Source organism: Taudactylus pleione, unplaced genomic scaffold (genome assembly GCF_031769625.1).
Source record: "Taudactylus pleione unplaced genomic scaffold, aTauple2 ptg000372l, whole genome shotgun sequence".
In the NCBI taxonomy this organism is placed as follows: Eukaryota; Metazoa; Chordata; class Amphibia; order Anura; family Myobatrachidae; genus Taudactylus; species Taudactylus pleione.
Window position 1 is genome coordinate 1,341,585 of NW_028284773.1, and position 13,822 is coordinate 1,355,406.

General features: G+C 44.4%; 1 protein-coding gene across 1 annotated transcript in view; it reads right to left on the reverse strand.

Moving 5' to 3' along the window:
* Window positions 1–8,296, reverse strand: part of TNK2 (tyrosine kinase non receptor 2) — a 210,745-nt gene extending 202,449 nt beyond the window's left edge. The window contains exon 1 of the mRNA XM_088444778.1: window positions 8,195–8,296. The gene's annotated coding sequence lies outside the window, so the exon portion shown is untranslated. The remainder of the gene's footprint in view (window positions 1–8,194) is intronic.
* Window positions 8,297–13,822: the final 5,526 nt, after the last annotated feature.

Sequence of the window (13,822 nt, forward strand, 5' to 3'; positions counted from 1 at the left end):
CCCCAAAACCGCAATTCTGCACTTTCTTCCGCCGGGTATTCATAGGCGAAACTTTTTCGCCTATTACATTGCATTGCGTTTTCGCACCGTCGAAAAGATGCTATAATTGCATATTGAAATCGGCGAAAATGACGTCATCGGCGAAAAAGTTTAGCCGAGAACGGCTTTTCGCTCCAAATTGAATGCGGTCCTCAGTCACCAAACAGCCAGACTGTGGACAATGACACACATACTGTTTCAGGCTGCTCGGTAATTATGTCTAATGCTGGGTACACACTAGACAATATGTTGTCCGATCTTGCGAATCAGAGAGACATATCAGGTGAATCGTCTAGTGTATAACCATGATATGTGTGCTCCCGTGGGTCGCTAGCGACATAGCCCTACTGCAGGGACGACAGGGGCTGTCGCTAACAATGCCATGCTGAAGAATGCAGCATGACACGTTCCTCCCCCCGTTGGACCTGTCATCGATAAGTGTGTATGCAGGGGTCTAACGAGTGGCGTTCCGGTGAGTACTGTCACCTTACCCTACCTGCTAGTTCCAAGTCCTCCATATGGTGCCCACCCCCATCAGCTTAACCCCATCCCCATCCTAATGCCTAACACTTACCCTCACGGCAGTGCCTAAACCTAAGTGTCGGCATTCTGGGAATGGCAACATTTCACATGGCGTCATTCAGAATGTCGACATTCTGCGAATGTCGACATGGTGCATGTCAATGTTTTGAACCTTGCTGACATTCTAGTGTCGAAATTGTGTTGTGGACATTATGAATGTCATCACAGTAGCTGTCGACAATATGACCGGATACTGGCATAACCTGCAAGGAATCTCTATTCATGGCAAGCCCTTGTTGACCTTTAATATTGTATCTTTTATGTTATTGTTATTATTATTTCTCTATTGCAAATCTACAACTATTTATTAGAATGAATGTCTTATATTTATATGTGTACAAATTGTGAGAAGTTAGTCTAGTTTTAATAATAAATAAATAGAGAAAGTATCTCTATTACAAGACTGAATGCTAGTATTGATTTGTGTGATACTGCTTTAGACAATGTTAACATGGTAACAACCTTTATTGCAAATCTGGTGGTGCAAAGTTGCTATCCTTATTTCATTTTTGTTATAGAATTACAATCTTACACCCTATGCAAAAAATTAGTTGCAGTATTATTATTTTATCAGTCTGGATATAATTTATTACCTCCTCGTCTTAGGATCCACCTTTGTGTTTGCCTCTGTAACCAATTTTGTATGTTTAACCACAGCTCCTTCTACCTCCCCATGTTTGCCTATGACACCCACTTTTTGTGTGTTTCATGGGCGTAACTATAATAGGTGCAAGGGGTACAGCTGCTATGGGGCCCAAAGCTGAGGGGGGCCCATCTTCCTTTTTAAAGGTTACATGTGTTATATACATTTTTCATCACTGGGTGGTACCATAGGGGCCCTTACAAACTTTTCCTATGGGGCCTTCAACTACGTAGTTACTCCCCTGGTGTGTGTGCAACTGTCTCCTTTTTATGTGTCTGTCACTTTATTTCCCTCTCTTTGTGTGTGTGTGTGTCTCTCTGTTTCCCATCTTTCTTTCTCACCTTTCTCTCACTTTCTCCCTCTTATCATATGTATCCCCCCACGTTCTTCTACTATTAGTCTAAAACCGGCCCTGACAATACTATACCTATTGAAACACCCACAAATCCTAAAAATTTATTATATACTTTCACAAACATTAGTGTTGTGCAAAAACAGAGAATTATGTAAACCCACACACATCTTTATATATTAAAAAGACTGATATGCACCGATCAGCCATAACAGGAATCTGAGTGACTTTGACAAGGGCCAAACTGTGATGGCTAGCTGACTGGGTCAGAGCATATCAAAAGCTGCAGGTCTTGTGGGGTGTTTTCGGTATGCAATGGTTAGTATCCAAGGCTCAATGATGTGCATGGGGTGCAAAGGCTAGCCCATGTGTTTCAATCCTACAGAAGAGCTACTGTTGCACCAATTTACCTGGAGAAGAGACGGCACCAGGATACACTATGAGAAGAAGTCTATCCGGTGGATTCAGTGTGATACTCTGGGTAATGTTTCGCTGGGAAACCTTTGGTCCTGCCATTCATGTGGATGTTACTTTGACACGTACCTAAACATTGTTGCAGACCCAGTACACCCCTTCATGGCAATGGTATTCCCTGATGTCAGTGGCCTCCTTCAGCAGGTATAATGCACCCTGCCGCAATACAAAAACTGTTCAGGAATGGTTTGAGGAACATGACAAAGAGTTCAAGGTGTTGACTTGGCCTCCAAATTACCCAGATCTCAGTACAATCGAGCATCTGTGGGATGTGCTGGAAAAATCAGTCTGAGCCATGGATGCCCCACCTCACAACTTACAAGACTTAAACGATCTACTACTAACATCTTGGTGCCAGATACCACAGGACACCTTCAGAGGTCTTGTGGAGTCCAGGTCAGAACTGTTTTGGCAGCACAAGGGGGTCCTACACAATTTTAGGTAGGTGGTTTTAATGTTATGGCTGACAACGTACACCATATTTGATATACATTTTTTCAGATGTCAGGGTCACATTTACTAGTTTGTGTGAAAAATCAGGCGCATACCAATGTGTTCCAGATTGTAAGGTACTGTATGCACCACAGGGCACAAATACTGATTAACGTGCATTAAAAGAAACATTAAAAGCTCTATTATAATGTTTATGTATTAGAAATAGTGTCTACAGTACAGTCTGTGCTTTTGCCCCAACAGGAAGTGGAAGGTATATGCCCAAGTTACTGTGCATTTGAAAGACAGCACTCACTGTTCTGCAGTTTAAGAGTACATTCCAATACTGCATTACTAATGTTATGAATGGTAAGCAGCAGCTTCCTGAGCCTTCAAGGAGATAGTGAAGTTCCCTGTGTTTGCAATTGGATACAGAGTCATGGTGTTTACTCTGTGTGGGAGTGAAAGGTAGTGTCCTGTTCTCTCAGTAAGTGTGGGTGAGGTATGTGTCCCTGATGTATGTCCGTTCCTGCCTCCTCTACTTATGAATGGGGTGGAGTGTTTAAGTTGAATGAGATCCTGTGTTTCTTGTTTCTCTAATCTCACAGACAGCTATCCAGCCTGCTCCGGGGGAGGACTTGGCTAATTAGACCATTCCGGGAATGCTCGTTAATAAAAGCACAGTGTCTTTGTGGCAGCAGCTATTTTGCTTCTCCCCTGATTTTAATCCTTAGATCAAACATGGAGCACACTTATCAATTACTTTGAAACTAACAGTAATGCCAGCTCCAGTTTAATGTGACTTCCCAAATATGATAAATACTATAAGGTACAACTACAGACGTTAATGAAGACAAAATTTGTAACATGCAAAGGCTTTAATAGATGTTATTAGTGCTATTTTGTATGATTTATCAATGTGTGATCAATACTCAATGCCTCAATTTTGAGTTAAGAGCCAATACAGACAAAAGGTGGACAAACCATGCTGTAATAAGGAACGCAATGCAATTCTTGTGTGCAAGGATAATATAGAACACAAATACTGGCCAGCTTTATTTTTACATTGTGATATAGATTTAAAGTATGATATGTCCTGCCCCTATGTTAAATCTGTCTGCACATTTTTCATGACAACAGTTGCTGTTATTTATTATGCTAAGTTGTGCAACTAAACAAGTATAATTATTATTATTAATACTACCAGTTATTTATATAGTGCAGACATATTCCGCAGATATTTATAATCATTTAGTCTAAAAATATGTTATTTCTTTATAAATTTAGGGCCTGGTTCCACCTCCTTTCACTGCTTGGAAATGTCATGCACACATAATATTCTAAATTGGATGCATCTATGCACCACAACACCCCAGCTGTCCCGCTTGCGAGAACAGCCATCATCACTATCATCGGCATTTGCACCATCTTGGTACAGGACATCTGACTGAAATTGGGATGGATCTCTCCATACTCTCAGATCAGAAGAACGTTCAACTCTGTCTAGACACAAAAAACACACCTACAGGATGTGTCTTCCACGTGCGAACTCCCAATGGCCACTCAGTAACACTATTTAACCCTTTATGAGAAGCGACAGAGTAGCCGACGCAGGAATGCTCGACATCACGCATAAGCAGGCCGCTGCAGATGCAGTTTTCTGAAAATTGCAAGATCCATCCACAATCGTCTTTGCATACAACTCAGAGCCAGGACCTTAATGTTCTATAATAGTCAGAGATCATAACACAATTTTCGTGAATACTGTTCATGTATTTTGACACCTGACACGTACACAATATTAATTTTGCATGTGAGTCAAATCCATTTTAGCAGAATGGGCTCTTCAGGTGACCATGGTGAACAAGTTTATATGTAATCACCTCCTTGCTAAAGGGGACCTTTATTTTTTGGACATTTGAATTGAGATTTTTTTTTTATCCTGATGGGCACCAATATTTTCTTTATATCAGTGGTGGAAAAAATGGTCATGAAGGCACTCCATGGTGATGTATCTTCACTAACTGAGCGCAGATTCCTTATAGTTATAAGCAGTGGCAGATCACGTATATTGCATTTACCCATCAACATGTAAATGTTACTAATAATTATTATTATATAATATAATAATACATTATAAACTAAGTATGTATTATGCTAGCTGTAAAGTTTTATTATTTATCATTTTAACTGTCTTCTCATTGTAATTTATATTTTCCTTTGCTATATTTAAATGTATCTATTATCATGGACAGAGCAATACAGGGTCCTTTATGAGAACATAAAATTGAATTCTCAGATTGAAGCTAAAATACATTCAGTATTAAGCTGATTTACCACTGCAGCTAAAAAATGTAAATGTAAAAGTATCGTCACACTGCTAAAGCTCATGCCACTTATTTAGGATAGTTTGTTAATGGAATCACCTACAGGTTAAATAGTTGAGAATGGCTTGTTGTTAGATCATTGCCCCTGCCCCATTATATCATTTAATCGCTTAACACTGTGCATTGATGCACAGCAACTCTGAAAAGCTGTCACTCAAACTCTGGTCCGGATTCAGAGCCAGACGCTCTGAAAGAGTGCTCGCACTGAATCAGGGCGTTTTTTTTCTTTCTTTGTGCGGCCTCCTGGCCGCTCGCATAGCTGTGGGTGACCACTCACAGCTATTGCGAGCGGCCAGGATGATGGTCGCGATGGTCAAGACCATCGTGACCATTGGGGCTTGCGACGAGACCCTTGTGGTAGGGTCTCGTGACCGCAAGCCCCAGAGAGCTTCTGGCTCTAATAGAGCCAGAAGCTCTTCCACTGACATCACTGGTGATGTCAGTGGGGCCACCAACAAACGGCAGGCGTTCGAATGGGAACGCATCCGTTTGTGAAGCCACCCCCCTGCCACGCCTACAAAACGGGGTGAGCTGTCGATCAACATCGACAGTCGCCCCTTTTCTAGTGAGCCACGGAGCGAGAGAATTTCTCTCTCGCTCCGGAGCTTGTGCAAGCGCAGTGCGGCCGCTGCACATGCGCAGTGCACACCATCGACCTGCTTGCGAGCGCTCAAGCGCTTGTGAGCGGGTCTGAATCAGGCCCTCTGTCTCTATCTATCTCTCCGTCGCTCCTCCAGATCCTTTTGTCTGCACAAGAGATCTGGAGAATCGATGGACGATTTCATGCTAGTCTATACAGGGGGGGGGGGCATATCGGACGGTCGGACAGCGGATCGCTCTGTGTGTGGGGACCGCCCAATATGTCGGCCGTCAGAGCGCGCATCGCATTGCTGTGTGCACATCGCACCGTGTATGGAGCCCTTAAGTCACAATACGATGCGACTAGGACGTACCTAGGAAGAGATGGTGCTGATTAATTTGATATGCAACACTTGTATATCTGTGTGTGAATCAATCTTGCGTGATCTGGATTGCATTTAAAGCGGGCGATACACGGTGCGATAAAGCAGCCGATCTGACAGATTGGTACGATTTGGCTGCTATGTCGCACCGTGTGTGGGCCTGATGGAGGACCGAGAGCGCACCCGTAGGGTCGTACATCGCATCTCCTGATCTTACTGCAGGTTCAGTAGATATGGGGATACGATGTGCGATCCCATTCAGCACTCTGTGGGTAGGGGAGGGGGGAGCCGGCATATCGGGAGGTCGGCCACCCGATCGCAATGTGTGTGGGGACCACCCACACTGGAAATTATTGGAAATTAATTTTATCGATGTTAATAATACTATAGGAACAAAAACAGGACCAAGTTAAATGATTTTACCTGTTTTTATAAATTTTTAAAGAAAGCCAAAACAAGTCACATGAAGAAGGTTTTTCCAAAACTAGAAGCAAAACACAAAGATGATTTAGAACTAAAATCAAAACACGGGGTTCTGCGCACTTCTCTAATTTTTATGATGTTATGATTGTACAATGCTCACTACAGAATTTGATATGTGCAATAATTTCTTTGAACATTAGTGACATACCTCTCATAGCTTGAATCTCATGATTTAATAAAAGTATTTGAATATTCCTTGATTTCTGAGTCAATACTCCACTTTTTACCCTTCTCTTCTTAAGGAGGCAAGTATATAAATTGGATGCCTTTGCCATTCACAGACTGCTGCAGTGGCTCTGCATGTGTAGCACTGCTATTTATAAAGATGAAGGCAATATAAAGGTTCTCATTTGATACAAATAAATATCAAATCACTAATCTTAAGTCTGCAGGCAAAGGGGCCTATGTATTAATAATTGCAGTAGTGCCCGTGCCCACTGATTTTCCATTGATATAGATGTCCATATCGCAACAGACATTTTCATTTTAAACAAAACTGTCCCCTCTATACACAGGCCAATCACAACGTAGGAGTCTTTCATATTAGAAGTCTTTTGAAAGAAACTTGTATTGCACACGCGCACAATGCAAGTTTCCAAAGCTGAACAGAGGCTTCAAGAGAGGGATTGTAAAAATAAAAAATGCGGGCAGCAGAGCCTGAGTCCCTCCTCTTAAGTCCTGGCTACTGGCCTGCCTGGTGGTCACTCATACTTAGTGTGTGCAGGCAGTGCCAGCACCACACTCCTTTTAGGGCCTTAGTTACATTGCGCACAAGGTGACATTAAAAGTTTGTCAGTGTCGGGGCAGTGGCTCGTGTGTACGACTTTTCTCACGAGACCACGCCACTTAAATTTTCGGGCGCAAAAGTACGCCAGGGAGCACCAAAAAGTATATACACTTACCAAATAAATTGGGCTCGGGTCAGCCCTGCTTGGGATACATCAAATTGTATTTGATGAAACAGAAACAGTAGTTTCTGCATAATTTTATGAAAAATGGGGTTGATAAATATACCACAAAATCTGGATTACACTTCAATAAGTATACATTTTAACATGCCGCCAATAACTCCTCATTAATGAGGTACAGTTGCAATGTCTCACAGCCCATGAAGCCCTCATCTTCTCCCCTGCCAGACACATCGCTGAGATGATACATATTAATAATGATCAGTGCATGTATCTTAAACTGGGAACACACTAGGACGAGAGGCCGATCTACCGTCCTATCTAACGATTGGTAAGTGCATACACACTTACCAATCGGCGGCCCGATGTATCGTGCCTTACGTCACAACTGGGCGGACATTTAATTTGCCCGCCAGTTGTGGTTAGTCACCGGCGGCCTCTGCAGCAAGTGTAAGGGCAGTCAGCTGACTGCCCGTAAACACAACACGATCTGTAGATATATATCGGTCATCAGCTGTGCTGATCAGCCAACGCGATATGTCTGTGAACATCCTCGTTCACAGACATATTGCTAGTACATTGCTAGTAGATGCGCCTACGATATATCAGCCGCTCAATTGAACGCCCAATATGTCGGCCAGTGTGTATCCAGCATTACTGTCAAAATCTTATTTTCTGACTGTTCTCTTGATTGAGTATTAAAGCATTATTTATATAAGAATGTGCAGTCATGTCTGTACCCCGTTTTGAACAAAGGGGGGTAACCTTAACATGTGTTATTATTATAATGCTGAATAATATTCTACGCAATCACAGCATCACCTTCCAGAGACAGGGATTTGGCGACATGTCAGGGAGCTACTGTACACATAATAAATCAGCCATCCGCTGGATGGTTCTTAGAGAACAGCCAGAGGACACCGAACACTGACCTGGCAGATATCCTGAATCCCGCTCCCTTCCTCCGTCCCCGGCGGCCCCGGGACCGGGAGATCTACGAGTCCCCGAGGATTCGGACGCGGCTCACGGGAGCGCGGAGCTGTCAGCAGCGGGAGCGCGCATGGCATACACAGACCGGGGCGCGCGCACTCTTTGTCACAGCAACAGTGTTTGTGTGTGTGTGTGTGTGGTGTGTGTGTGCTCACTGGGTGCATCAGCTGCATGTGTAGTGTAGGTCTGTGTCTAACACCTCATACACATCAAAGGACAGAGGGCCTGATTAACTATGTATCGCTATTGCGATCACAGCTACGATTATGCACGCAGATCTGCTGTGAAACTATGCTAATGTTTGCAATCGCAAAGCCATTGCACAGCCAGCATAGAGTCGCCCACTTCCTCTATCTCACATCTGTAATACCTTGCAGTCCTGCGTATACATCGGGAACGAGTAACATCAGCTCCTCACGCACAGTTACAACAGACCAGACCATACTCAGAAATTGCTAATCTCGTCGCATGCAGTAAGTACTCAAGCTGTGTATGCCGTCGCAGTGGCTAATTTATGCACGCCCATGCAACGGCGTTCAAACAGACAGGTACGCCTGTGTTTCTCCGACCCCTCCCCTGTCACCCACCCCCCAAACACTGAACTCCCGTCACTCACTCTGCAATGCATACACATGCGCAGTACGCAACATTCGGCCGTCTGCATACACTATCGCAATAGCAATACGTAGTGAATCAGGCCCGGAATGCATTGGATATACTAGACGTCACCCTTCTAAAGTACTGTCCACACCTAAAAGTACAAAAAGCAAATTTACCACAGAATATTATATGGACAGGGCTTGATCCAGCAAGGGAGAGAATGCACATGCACTCGGACGATATTTTCGCACTGCTCATGCGTGCGCAAACTAGCCAGTGCAATAGGGTAAGGGTACGCAGACTACAAGCAGACCCTTCCGATATTGATTGACAGGAAGTGCCTTTTGCGGATGGTGATGGGGGGTGTTTGGGCGAACGCAGGCCTGTGCGTTGGTACGCCGTTATAGGGGCGTGCATAATTAAGGCAGTGCGGCGGCATACGCAGCCAGTCGACTCAATGCACGCAGGAAGTGGCCAAGATCCTGCGCCAGGTCAGGTCATGCAAAATTGTGCATCTGGGTCCGTTGGATCTCGATGTTACCGATTTCTTGTGTACAGAGGGCCTGATTCAGGTTGGATCGCAATGCTGCGTTTTCTCGCAGCCGGCCGATGTTTTCAATCTGCGCATGCGTATAAGATGCAGTGCACGTACGCGAACCAGGCGATGCGATCGCTGGCAGTACGCAGACCCATCACTCAGTGATTGACAGGAGGTGTCGTTTGTGGGCGGTGATGGGGAGTGGTCGTGCGAATGCAGGTGTGTAAGTGCATTCGAACATCGTTGCAGGGGCGTCCATAAATTATTCACAATGAACCCATATGCAGCCTCACTGCGTGAAGGAAATTTAGCAACTTCTGCGGCAACTTCACACAACTACATCCCATGCCCGATATATCGTTCCAATCCATATCAAAACTACATATCCGATGATATATCGACTAATGTGAACATCCCAGCACACAATGCATTATTAATGCCTACAGGAAACCCAGCCTCCACCCCTCATGTTCCCTCTTCCAAAGTAGGTTCAGGCACATCATGACGCGGAATCGGTATGAATTACCGCCGGACCTAAGCCCGGTGGATGAAATACCGACGCTGAAAGGCCGGCACATGAAGATCCCGACAGAGGTAAGTAAAACCCCTAACCCTTCCCTCTCCCCCCACCAGGGCCGTAGCTAGGGTAGTGCGGCCGGTGCCATCGCACAGTGCACCACAGGTTAGTGGGCGCTGTTTTTGCCTAGCAAATTTCTGTTTATTATCATTCTTGCTTGTAGCTTCCTCTTATTTCATCCCAAGCATCTCCTGGCCTCTCCTATCTCTTCCCTGGCCCTTGCCCATGAAGCCATTCCCCTTTTTTGGGTGCATTATGCCCGTTTGAAAAATATGGGGGGCGCCAATGCTCTTTCTGGCACAGGGCACCAAAAAGTCTAGTTACGGCTCTGCCCCCCACTAACCCTAACCATCCCTTAGGGGTGCCTAACCCTGACCTCGACTGCTGGCTCCTGACTACATCCCTCATGACGCTGCTCAAAATGTCCCTCTGCTGTAGAAATGCCACAGCCTCCCTCTCCATACGGGGCAAATTTAAAATTTTGATCATCGCTTCCTTCTAACAACAACCACAGCACAAAAAGGAACTACAGAAGAACAATTATTAACAGCAAAGTACAAATTTACAGTTAAAATAGTTAAGGAGGGTGGGCGGAGCTAGGTAGCAGAGTGGATCAATTGTCATTTTCATGCCTCAGGATATCAACAGAGATCATTACCTGTATTAAAAAAGATCAATAACAGGTAGTCCCACGTAGTCCCTTTACCGACAAAGGAAGTCCCTTTAACAGCAAAGTACCACATTTTATTTATGTGATGTACAAACTGCAAACCCTTCTGTTCTCGAAGTCTGGTCAAGATTCACCATTTGCAATTTAAAAAAGTCTAGGGGTGTATCAATCCAGGCTCAAACACACATATAAAGTTTATAAACCCATGTACTGCTACATCTGAGAGGCGTGTCATATAATTGATTTCCATCCAAATGTAAATGAGCCCCATAGCAGTTAGTAAGATCTACTTGTTGATGAAAACACACTGACAATATTCAGAAAATACATGTAGCCATAGGGATCATTGGGCCTGATTCAGAGCCGCTCGTTAACAGCAGTACGCTCGTTGCGTTCCGATGTTGAGAAAGCGCGCATGCGTCGGTGTAACACTGCGCATGTGCGTACGGCATATTGCAAGCTTTTTTTGTCTCGTTCGTCAAATAGCGTACAGGAAGTGACATGTCAAATGTGATTGACAGAACAGGGCGTTTTTGGGCGTTGACGGGGGTGGAGATGGAAACACGCAGCGTGGCGAGGCGTTTTTGGGGCGTACATACATTATCAGATGCGAACGTCAAATGTGTTCGTACCAACTCATACGTCACTGGATGATCCTCTTTCCGTTCAAAATGCTCGCACAGCTTAGGGTATGGATTACTCGACCACATTGGCAATGGCCTTCTCCTCCGTCCCGGCACTCCACGATGTTGCATCGATTAATCACGGCTTGTCAGAAAAACAATTAGTGTTGTATTGAAGACCGGCTTGGAATGTGTTTTGAAATCAGTTTTTTGGGTTAGCAAAAAAACGTACGCAGGTGGAAATCATACCTGCTAATGTCAGGATTACACAATCAATTAGCGTACATTTGTGGGTGTTTTGTTTTGGGTTGATATTTGGTTTTTGGGCTATTGTAACAATAATGTCATCATGTTTGTGTGTTTTTTTCCATTTGGCTTTTGTCTGGAGAACTTGCATCCTTATGTAAATTTTAAAACGTTCCTTAAAGAGCCCTTTTTTTTTTTTTCGGTTAAATTTTGGGGGAGCTCGTGTTTGCCTGGATTAAATGTAAACCATTTCTACAATAATGTCAGAATACAATGTCGAACATTTTTTTTAAATTTATTGGAAAATAAAAACATTTTCATGCACATTTTTGGCCCAAACATTTTTTGCAGTGTTCTTCCCCAAAAAAATTTTAATTGTGCAAACATAAACGGTATGGAAACTTAAAGCTAAAAATTAACAACAATTCACAAGAAAGGAGAGGGAAGTTTTGGCCAGAAATGAATATGGGGCAAACACAGAAGGAGTGTGGGAAAAGTAGCCAGTGCTGTCAACGTTTTTTCACCCGTTTGGAAGGGGGAGGGAGGGCGCCAGACCGGGTCCGGGATGTCATCGGGCTGGCCCGTCCAGAGGCAGATGTTGTGGCCTCTGGACTAGGCACAGGGCTAGGCACATTTGGAGGATTGGCTGATGTTGTGCCAGAGGTGGAGGATCCTGATGTTCCGGCAGGAAGGGAGGTCGGCTCCACCATGTGCTGGCGAACGAGCTGCTCCAGGGCATTGGCGATGCGGATGTTGGCCCTGGTATTTTCCGCCAGGGCCTGACCAATGGTCACGTTGGCCGCAGCATTTTGCTCCAGGGCCTCAGCCACCCATACCAGACTGGCGTCCATCCTCTGCAGAATCTCCGTATGGAAATCCGATTTAAAATTGAGTTCTGTGAGGAGGGACACTGCCTGCGAGGGGGATTGCCCTGGACTGGCTTCTGCAGGGTCCTCAGCCGGATGTACTGGTTCCTCCCCTGCAGAGCCAGCAGAAATTCTGCGGCCAAGGCTCCCCTCTGGAGCAGACTCATCCGCCTGTGTCTCTGTTGGAAAAATGAGAAAAGAGTCACATTAGAATCTACATATTGGCACAATAACATTTCAGAGTTGGTAACATCACAATATTTACCTTGGACAACATGAGGAGCCGCAAAGTCTGGCATGTCCGTATCCATGTTGGACACGCCAAACACCTCCACAGCCTGCACACACCCCTGTGCCAGCTCTTCTAAATCATTCAACTCCAATGACACAGGGGTGGGTCCCCCACCTGTACCCCTTGCATGCCTAGCCCTGTCCGCCAGTTTTTGCTTCAGGCAATATTTGAAGTCGGCCCATCTGTGGGTGAAATTGGAACCATTATCCTTTTGTTTTAAATGGGTTTTGGTTTTAGGGGGGTCAAGTTTTTACTTACCGCCGTTTGACATCCCGGGCTAGACGGACATAATCACCCACCCTATTGACAGCACTGTCTACCTCCTCCCACATTCTCCACTTCTGGCTTGCACTCATATTCCTGTCTGCCTGTGGCAGGATGTCCACACACTTCTGAACCAAAACCTCCATCTCCTTTCTTGTGAATTGTGGCTGCCTTTTCTTTTTGCCAGCTTTGGCCGGAATACTGGGCCCAGCAGCCTCTTCCATGTCATCCTCCTCACCTATTTGTTTAAATGTTGAGAATTTTAAGCTTCACAACTTGCACTATATTATGTTTCAAATTAATCATTGTTTTGAAATGCCTGAAATACTTACCGGCAGACTGTTGGCCATTGTTTCCCTGGTCTGTAGCCATGTCTTATCTCCAAACAAGAAATACTCCAGAACGTTTTTTTTGGCTCGTGAAGTATTTATACATGCGTCCTTATTTTTCGGCCGCATCATTGATTGTGCGTTCCTACGATCCCTCCTTAATTTGTGCGGGAAACTAAACACTATTTATGGCTTGGGGCGTCTCGAGTCGAGGTGGCGGTTGTTGGAGGTTACGTTGGTCAGAGTGGATTGTTGGCGGGTTTTGGATTTGGCGTTGTTGGGAGTTGTTTTTGGTTTGTCTTTTTCTTAAATTTTTTTCCGTTCACTTTTTTTCTGGTGGTTTTTTTTTTGGCGTGTATTTATTTGGTAAGTTTTTGTCCGTTTAACTTTTGTTCAATTTGTGTCTCCTTCTTTTCGTGAATTTTGGCTCGTTAATGTTTCCATTTTTCGCCTTTGTTAGGTTTCTTTTGGCTCTGCCCCAATGAAATTTTGATCCGGAGACTTATATATTCTCTATTGATAAGTTTTTTTTTTCACTTGTTTATTAAATGTTCATGTTTGTATT